Here is a 9,640-nt window from a genome sequence, read left to right as displayed (position 1 = left end):
CCCTTCTCATGTCTTAAAGGCTTCAAAATGAAATGCTCTTGTTTCGCATGTAATAAAATTATTTGATTTTGCGCTTTAAAAGCAGCTCCAAAAATCTCTGAGTGGGCTTCAAAAGAGACAGAGGATTGCTTTCTTCTGTTTGTACATCCATCCCGCTAATCAAAGGTATGGAAGTCATAACATTTGTCTCGCTACTTTGTTTTCAGATTATGTTCTCAACACAACTTGACCTGCACAACTTTTGGTACTTAGCAGTCTTGAACACCAGGCCACTTATTTCTGAAGGCTGAAAATTGCAACTGACAGGTTATTGTAAATGAGAAATTTGTGCCAGGCAATTATGGAATGAACATTTCTCCTTTTAACTCACAACAGGTTTTTTTTTTCACTCCCTTCAGGCAAAGTGTTAAAGTGCTGCTCTGCTCCTACCATCAACTCTGAAGTGACACTGCAGGATCCCAGTTTTGATTCCATCATTTATTAATTTGTCAGTTTGCAAGCAAAGACATTTTGCTAAATGCCAGGCTCCTCCTGGAGCCTCTTCAACATTTGTGTTATCTTTTCACATATCTTTCCCAACAATCCTGCCACTAGAGGATGGTACCGCTGACCATGTGCAACAAAAAGACTCCAGCTTACCTTCCCACAGCTGTGCCACCTCCGTGGTGCTCGCCACATTCAAACTAAACTCACTGCAACATCAGGTCTGGGCTAACCCACTGGTGAGGGAAGTGCTGTTTGCAAACAGCCAGGCCAGGGGAAAGAGCTGCAAAAGTGGCAGAGCGAGTGCATAGCATAATGCGTTGGAAGAGAAAGCATAAAATTCTAAAGCCGTAAATTCTTAGAAATTCTGAATTCTCAGAAAACTCAGAGCGACAAGCTATCTCCAGATTGATTTCAGGGAAGGGAGAACAAAGCCAAGGACTTGATCCAAGAGAAACTACTGCAGAAGCTGCTAAAACAGGGCCCTTGTGGAATTCAGAAAATTTCCTACAGTTCTGTCTGGACCATCTTTCCCTGAACTTGTTGGCTCCCGGCTCTTCACTCTGTGCTCTCTTCACCTCAGCTTCACTCTGCCTCAGAGTGCTTTAAGTCATTCTAGTGTTTGTCATCTTCTCTTCTGCTTGGTCTTTAAAAAGCTTTTTCAAGCATACTTTCTTTTTGCAGCAACTACTACCACGATGAGGCCCTGCTCTCGGTTGCTTCTCAGGGATTAATCTGTTATGTGTAGTCACCCATCAACATGGGTACTAATAACATAAACTGTACAAATGCATTTGTAAAGTGTTAAAAACACAAAGACTGGCATAAATTAAAAGATACCGCTAAATGCTAAAGATGGTCTCATGTCAGCTGGGGTATTGCTTGTGCAACCATGCACACACTGAAACAAAAGGGAGCATTCCTGGGATGAGACTCCTTGGAAAGGCACTGGTGCAGTCACCGTCTGCCTGTCTGCTGGGGAGAACTGCACATCCAGCTTGGTAGGCCTGGTCATTATGGGGGACAGCATCTTTGAAAGAAACCTTTACTTTCATCCTAGTTCTTGCTTTAAATTAAAGACTTTTAGATGGCCTCCCAGATACCTGCTCAAGTTCCTTCACCCTACTGCAGGGTGAGGGAAAGGGTCATGCTGCGTACCCCAAATTCACTTTTCTAAGCATTGATCATACTCTAGAAATAGGAAAAGATGGCTTGGTCAGGAGACTGACAGTAGGACTACGAATTTTTGGCTCATTCACATCCTGACACAGTATGTCTTCAGCAAGGATGCTGAACCAGCTTGGCTACTCTTGGTCCTTCAGCTCAGCAGAACTACTTCAAAACTGAGCCCTGGAGGTGTCTTCTGAGGAAGGGGAAAACTGGTCTTAGCTGTGCTAAGCATAGCATTTTGATTGTCTCCTGAATTGTCTTCCCTGACAGAGGCTGAAGGTCCTTCACATTCCCACTGTACTGGCCCACTGCTGATCTTCAGTGTGTCACGCAGCCTCCTTCGTTGCTACCTGTCTGTTTTGATGTGGTCCCTCAGACTTTTGAGGCTGTTGATTCAGACCTCTTGATGTGCACAGTTTACTTATTCTCTGCTCAGCTCATTTGTTGGCCTAAAAAGACATCTCTTTTTAAAACAAAACCAATTGGAAACATTACTATTGATCTTTTGCATTACAAAGCCTAAATTTCCAGCTAAATTGCAGCTGGTCATTTTATTTCAGGAGGAATTTTCCACATGGTACAAAACTGAGCTGAATGGTTCAATGCAGACAGTGATTATTAAAAAAATATATATGCAAGCAACCACATTGATTCCAATTTAGACTTGGCAAACATAAAACAACCAGAAAGATTTATGTGGATCCACATATGTAGACTAATGCGCATTATCCTCTTTGGTCTCCATCCTCTCACATGCACTATTTGCTCTGGAATTTACTGAATCTCTGCTATCCATATCTTCGTGAAAGCGGAGCTATCATTTTTAACCTCTGATACAATGCCTAATGAAGCTATTCACAAGGTTACATTCACCATTTTCACACTATAGCCATGCAGACATGCTCATTTGCTTAGTCCTTGTAATTTCCATTCATTTAAGTATCTGTTCTTCTCAGGGTGTATCACCTTACAAACAAACAGTGCTACCATCTAACCCAGTAGATTGATTCAGTTCTATTTAAAATTCCTATTATGGGAATACCTTTTTGCAAACTGTCTGGTAGTGGTAATCACAAAACAACTCTGATATAACCAGTCTCCTCGCACTATCCTCTCTGACACCATCAATAAAACCAAGCAATGTAAAATCCTAATGAGAATGAAGCAACATGTGAAAGAAAAGCAAGGATACTGACAGCTCTCTGTGGGGTTGCTCCTACGTATAGGTACGACGTTACATTGGGAATACTGATGCCATGTATGTGTGTTCATATGTAAATGCTAAAAAATTTTAAAAGTGGGGTTGAAAAACCACAGAATCAGAGAACTCATTCTGAATGTGAATTCTTCCATGCTCCATAGAAATCTGAAGTTATAAAATCTATACATAGGCTGAAACTGTGACTTCAAAGAATTGCTACAAATTCAAATTCATGCCGTCTCTGACAGCACACTTGGTTTCCAAATCTGGGTAATGCCAGTGTGTAGTTCATTCTTCAATAGATAATGAAAAAAGTGGGTTTTTTATCAGCAATAGCGACATCATCCTACAGTGCTGGAGCTAGGCATATGCTGCTAACTCAAGACAGGGTATTGACAGGAAACTGCTGCGACAGATTTGTTTCTCCAAGCAAATATGACAACAAGGTGATGATATCAAGGACTGCCTGATGCAGGGGAGTAAGCAAAAAAAAAACCCCACAAACCCAACACAAGAACAAGTCCAAAGAATTGTGAAGTGTTCACAGGCTCCACTAGCTTTTCTATTTTAGGCCTCTTTGTTTGTTTGTTTGTTTTAATTGGCTTTTATTCCTCAAAAGGCTTTGGTTACAGCTAAGATTTCTTTACTCAGCATTCATTATATTTCATCTTTGATCTGAGGATGAAAAATTTTGCAGCAAATGCATTGAAGAATTTAACTCTAATGCAGCTTCTCCCATTATCGCTTCAAACTCTTCTGAAATGCTGGCTTGTAGTTTTTCCTTATGATCCCCTCAACTGTGGATCAAGGGAATTGTTCCTACCACTTTCCAGTTTCTGATGCTGGGGTGCCCCCTTACACTCAGGATCCTCCTCCTCATACTTACCCTATGTAACAAGTCTCAGCCTGAGGACCCAGAGGCTAGAGGGATGCTCCTCTCCCACAGGGAATAAAAATCAGCTCCACTGAAGATGCAAAATAAGTCAGAACCCAAAGGCACAGACAAATACAGGCCTTTTGTGCCTTATACAAGATCATGACCCACGAGATCAACTGATCTGGGCTGTAGAGGTGCCTAAACCAGGCCATACAAGTAGACATGGTAATTAGCGCTTTGCTCAGTCCGAGAGCTGAGCGGCAGATGGTACAGTTGAAGTTGGAGGACCCCAAGAAGAAGTGGGGCCACAAGTTAACTGTACCACAGATGGCGAGACATCAGAGCTGGCCCCACATCAGCAGCAAAGGCCCAGATGGGTTTATTTGCTCAGAAACAAGACTGCTGAATGCAACTTCACTGCTTCCAGGGCCAGTTTGGCCGATTCAGGCAGCGCTGGGTGTTAACAAGCCCTTGCAGACGCGGGCTGGCTCTGCTCTGCACTGCAGTCCACATCACCCACAGGGTGATCAGAAACCATCTACTGCTTGAGGTGCTTCTGTCTCCAGAGCCACAAGTAACAGAGAGCTGGTTATATACTCAGTTCATTGCATTGCTCCCTCCCCTAAACAACTCTGCCAGGAACAGAAATGCGTCTGTCTGCAGGGAAGGTTACTATACCTCTTATAACCCTTTTTTCAAGGTTCTTTAAATATTTTTTAAAACATCATTTTAAAATAGAAAGTATATATAGCGTTATAACTTTGAAAAACAGTCAAAACACAACTACAAGCACTCCTACTCTGCTCTATGCTTTGAAAGCACCAGTGATAAACAAACATGCTGGTACCGTGTCTTCAGCAAACTAGCAGCTGGGAGGAGTGCACATATTAAACAGCAGAGCCCAAACCCTACTGCTCTTAACCCTTTTCAAAGGCCTCTGGTAGAACAGGTCCAAGGGTGAAATTAGCCCAGATGCCTGACAGATGAAATGCCATCTGTGCCATGAAACTGAGCCTTTCATGCCTGGGGCTAGTAGTTTGAGTAGTAAGTAAAGGTTGTGCAGAGCAGGAGAATTTCCTGCCTAGAAATGTGCTTACTGTAACATGGAGCCTTCCTTCCCTCCTTGCCCACATGATTTATATTCCACCTTGGAGAAGGGAAGTCTTGCTCCGTCCTGAGAAATAAATATGCCTTTCTACACCTTTGATAGACTCACATTCATCACGCAGCTTAAGGTATTCTGACAGTAACACGTGAAATATAATTACATGCCCACAGGCCAGGTGAAAATAAAAGGAATTAATGGGCATTACCTGCCCCCTGGGCTGTGTCCTGTGCTGCGCAAACAAAACACTGAATCCCTCAGATTCGTGCACATGAAAGAGCGAGACTACAGCTAAATAAATAACTTAGTTTTTCATAATCACAAAAAAAGTGCCAGTACTGTCTATAAAAGCAGGTAAATTCAGAAAACATAAAAGATAAACTTATATACCAAATATTTATTTGTTCTACTTGGACCATTTCAGGTTTCTTAGTGGTTGACTTCCAAGTTCAACTTCACTGTGGTTCAGCCACAAAGATTTTAAGTGCAGAAGCATCAACAGGCCCCACACTGCAAATGCTTGGGTTAACTGAAAAAGCTCCGCAGAAAACAGATCACTCCTTTCTGTGCCTTCAGACCTAGAGGCTCAGATTAAACTCTCTCTTTCCTTGTTCAAAATACTAAAATATGTGTTACTAAACTAAAAGAAAAAAATTTTGAAAATGAAAGGAAATTAAATCTGCTGAGGGACATATTTATTTTGCACTCTGGCAATTTTCCTGAGGTTTTACTTCTAATGTTTATTGTTTAACTTCATAAAACTGAGTAGCTAGCATAACAGTACCTCAAATGCACGAGAAACAGCCCATTAAAATATGAAACATCTTGTTAATAAGAATGCACCGCAATTCCCCATAAGCTTGTGTAGTTTTAAGGCTAGCAAACATTTCTAACGAACATCAGCAAAGCCAAGTTTTCTTCAATGGTTTGTTACATCACTTCTCTCAAAAAAGGTCTTGACATCACAGTTAAGCAAAAAAGCAAAAGAGAGAACTTCAAATACGGCCAAAGTGTTTCATAACCTTCCAGGGGCTTGTAGAGTGAAGATGCAAGAAAATCCCGGCCATAACACCATGGCCTTCATCCTCTCATTGACACTTCACTTCTGCTACACCAACCTGGGAGGCACTGGCAGGAGAGTTTCATCAAGCACAAGACAGAATGGGAGAAATGCACAGTTTAAAAAGAGAAAACAAGCATCTCAGTTTTAGGTAATGTTATGTTCCAGCTACTGGTGAACATTTTGAGGAAAAAGGGGACTAAAGACACTAAAAAGTGTAATTTTTTTTCTCTGTTTTGTTATCTCCAGATCTGATGTGCAGCACCAACAAGATGAAAAAATTCTTACTTGTACCATGTCTCTGATGGACCAAGAAGACCCTTCAATTTCTTTTAGGTTACCAGCTTCATCAGTTTGCCATCACAGATTAATTCAGCAGACTGAAAACTTTGTTGCCACTGAAAACACACCACCACGCGTTTAATTTTTCTTGCTATATAGCAAAAGTCTGCTGAAGATGAGGAACTGACCACAATTCCCATTTTCAGGGCACCACATCTACACAGTCATCAGACAGATGTCTTTTCTTCCTCACAGGTTTCCAGGGAACAATATTGTGCAGGGCACCCGCAGAGCACAGAACAATAAAACACATGTACTCAACGGCAAGTTTAAGATACTAGACCCAGAGAAGGAGAAATCTATTCTCTTCGCTGACCAAAGACATAGGCTATAATGTCTAACTTCAAGGCCCTGAAGTGAAGCATCCCATCACAAGATTGTAAAGACTAATTAACTGATTCCCTGCATGTCTTTGGTTTGGATGTCAAAACAGACTTTTTTTTTTTTTTTTAAATGTCTCCATTGTCAGAGGTCTGCTGCTTTTCAACCTTCTGGGGAAAACAGAAATCAGGCTTTTTTAGTGTCGGCTGTATTTAACATGTTAAGTTACAAGCTGGTTCCTGAGGTCTTTAGAAAACTTGAGTCCTTCTCATTATTGATCTTTTTGTAGAAACTTATTTCTTCTTCTTCTTTCTGGTTTATTTTATAAAGAGATTGCTTCCAATTCCTCCTGGAGTCATTTCAGGTTAACTCACTTTACTGAAAACACTTGCTTAAATACAGCTCACATTTGAAGGTCTTCTTTGAACATGGGCTGGACAGAGAAATTCAAGATGAAAAGAACAAAACTCCAGAAAGTTTAAGATTCAAAATAGGTTGTCTTAGGAACAAGGTAATTGTTTCTCTAAAAATGACAATCTCGCATAGTGGAATCTATAGTTAATTGCAAGAGCAACCTTATCTAAGCCTCATTTGTTTTATACCTCACATAAACTTTTTCTAAAATATGCTATTTCTCTACTGAAAGTCACTTTTCAGCAAAATGACCTTGTCTTGAAATCTGATCTTCAAATTAATAAAACTTTTATTTAAAAAACACACACAATAGTGTAAATGGCCAGTAAGTCTCCCCACAGAAAACTAGATAACTTCTCCAGAATAATCTCTAACTCAGTATAGCTTTTCTATAATTCATTTGGCTAAGACTCTATTTGTAATTCACAAAAAATGTTTGAGCATTCAAGATAATGTTTTGGCTCCATTTCTAAACAAGTATTAAATGTGAAAATTAATGATACATTTCAGGGACATATCAACTCCTATCTACCTACTCCTATCACCCTGAAAGTATCCAGGGACTTTATATTCAAAGTTTGCAAGTTGTCATGGTTCAACCGCAGCTGGCAACTCAGCACCACGCAGCCGCTCGCTCACTCCCCTACAGTGGGATGGGGGAGAGGATTGTAAGAGTAAAAACGAGAAAATTTGTGGGTTGAGGTAAAACCAGTTTAAGAAGTAAAGCAAAAGCCGCACATGCAAGCAAAGCAAACCACAGAACTCACTCACCACTGCCCATGAGCAGGCGGGTGTTCGGCCATCCCCAGGGAAGTAGAACTCCATGACACATAACAGTTACTTGGGAAGACAAACGCCATCACTCCGAACATACTCCACTCCCCTTTTCTAAGCTTCTACTTTATACGATGGGCATCATGTGGTCTGGAATACCCCTTTGGTCAGCTGGGGTCAGCTGTCCCAGCTGTGTCCCCTCCCCACTCCTCCTGCCCCCCAGCCTGCTCGCTGGTGGGGTGGGGTGAGGGGCAGCAAAGGCCTTGGCTCTGTGTCAGCGCTGCTCTGCAACAGCGAAAACATCCCTGTGTTACCAACACTGTTCCCAGCACAAATCCAAAGCGTACCCCATACTAGCCACTGTGAGGAAAATTAACTCTATCCCAGCCAAAGCCAGCACACAACTGAATGTAAATCAGATTCAGTGTCTAATATTAAAATGATGACTTAAAGACACCTCAAATGATAATTGGAAGTTGATTCATCTGAATTTTGTTTCCTTTTCCTTTGTGCGCTGAAAGTCATCACAGCTTCCTGCAATTGCCGCTACGTGTTTTTCAAGAATGTATTTCTCTTTGCTACATTTTGCAGTTAAAAAGAACATGATTACACAAGTAGTATAAAGTAGTATAGGCGGGTGGAAGTTTTCTCTTCCAGACATACTCGGAGTTTACAACCGGCACATTTAAAGACAGATTTACCAGTAATATCCTATTCTCTACTCATCTCTGCAGCCCTCTCACCAGCTGTCACCTGCTGGAGGCCATATGCATGCTCCAGCCATTTGAGAGAGAAGTTCCATGTTGTACAGTCCCATCCCACACATTGCCTACATCACCAGCTATCCTTACTCATTAGGAAAGCTTTTCTGATTAGGTCAGAAGGCTTTAGAGCACTATACATCCTACACACAGTTGTTCCTAAGTGTGTGTTTCACAAGTCCAAAACCACCATCCTGGGGTCTTTGCCTGACTGCCATCCACAGCATAGACAAGAGAATTTCACCCAGCAATAACTTGCTCTGAGATCACTGACTTAGTGTGTTATACTAAAACATCATTTTCCAGGTAATATCTAAATTTGAGTAACCAATCTTTTCTCTCCGCTAAGCTTATTTTCAAATACATAGTTGCCCTTTTCCTTTCTCCTTGTCCAGCTGCCTGATACTGGATGCAGGAACTTTACCCATTTGCCACTGCCTGTAACAGCTTTTAAGAAAAAACCGGCCACAAGACCTGCTTTTCTGATCTAATTAACAAAGAAAAAACATCTGTAGGTTTGCCTTTGCTTTGGATTCTCTTCTCTTAGAGGGAGGTGTTCTACCCAGTATTTCATGGTCTGTCTACAACAAAAAGCAGAAAACTCGAGTAGAGGATTTTTCCTCCTCTGCTACATTTTCAGAAGCCTGTGCTGCTCCAGGTGCCATCCAGAGTCTCACGCTGTACAGCTAAGTGTGCAAAGGGTAATTTTAGCATGTGTCTTCTATTCACTAACTTGATCACATAACAAGTGGCATGTTTCAGAGGCCACGAGAGCTCCCTGAGCTGCAGGGCTGAGTGTTCACACACAGCTACACTATGCATAACACCAGTGAACATCATGTCATTTGTCCAATTTTTACATATACTGCAGCTGAATACTAAAAAGGGAATCAAGAAATCACCCGCTTTTGTTTGCAATTTACACAGGCATATAAGTACACACAAGCAGAGTATACATCTATAATAAATACATCATACAGCAATGTGAAGCGCAGATCAGGCCACATGAATCAAATTATTGTCATTTAAAATGTTCCCATCCTCAAAAGGATCTGAAAGAAACAGAATGTAGTGAGACTTTATACTAATGGGGTAAGTTCCCTCAATATAGAAAGTTTTTTTCTGCTCCAGC

General features: G+C 41.2%; 1 protein-coding gene across 7 annotated transcripts in view; it reads right to left on the bottom strand.

Moving 5' to 3' along the window:
• Nucleotides 1–9,640, bottom strand: part of FARS2 (phenylalanyl-tRNA synthetase 2, mitochondrial) — a 249,520-nt gene that overhangs the window by 37,304 nt on the left and 202,576 nt on the right. The gene's annotated exons all lie outside the window — the stretch shown is intronic.

The sequence above is a fragment of the Falco punctatus genome (assembly GCF_963210335.1).
Source record: "Falco punctatus genome assembly, chromosome: 3".
Taxonomy (NCBI): Eukaryota; Metazoa; Chordata; class Aves; order Falconiformes; family Falconidae; genus Falco; species Falco punctatus.
Note: the sequence above shows the minus strand (reverse complement) of the source record. Positions and strands in the feature narration are given on the sequence as shown.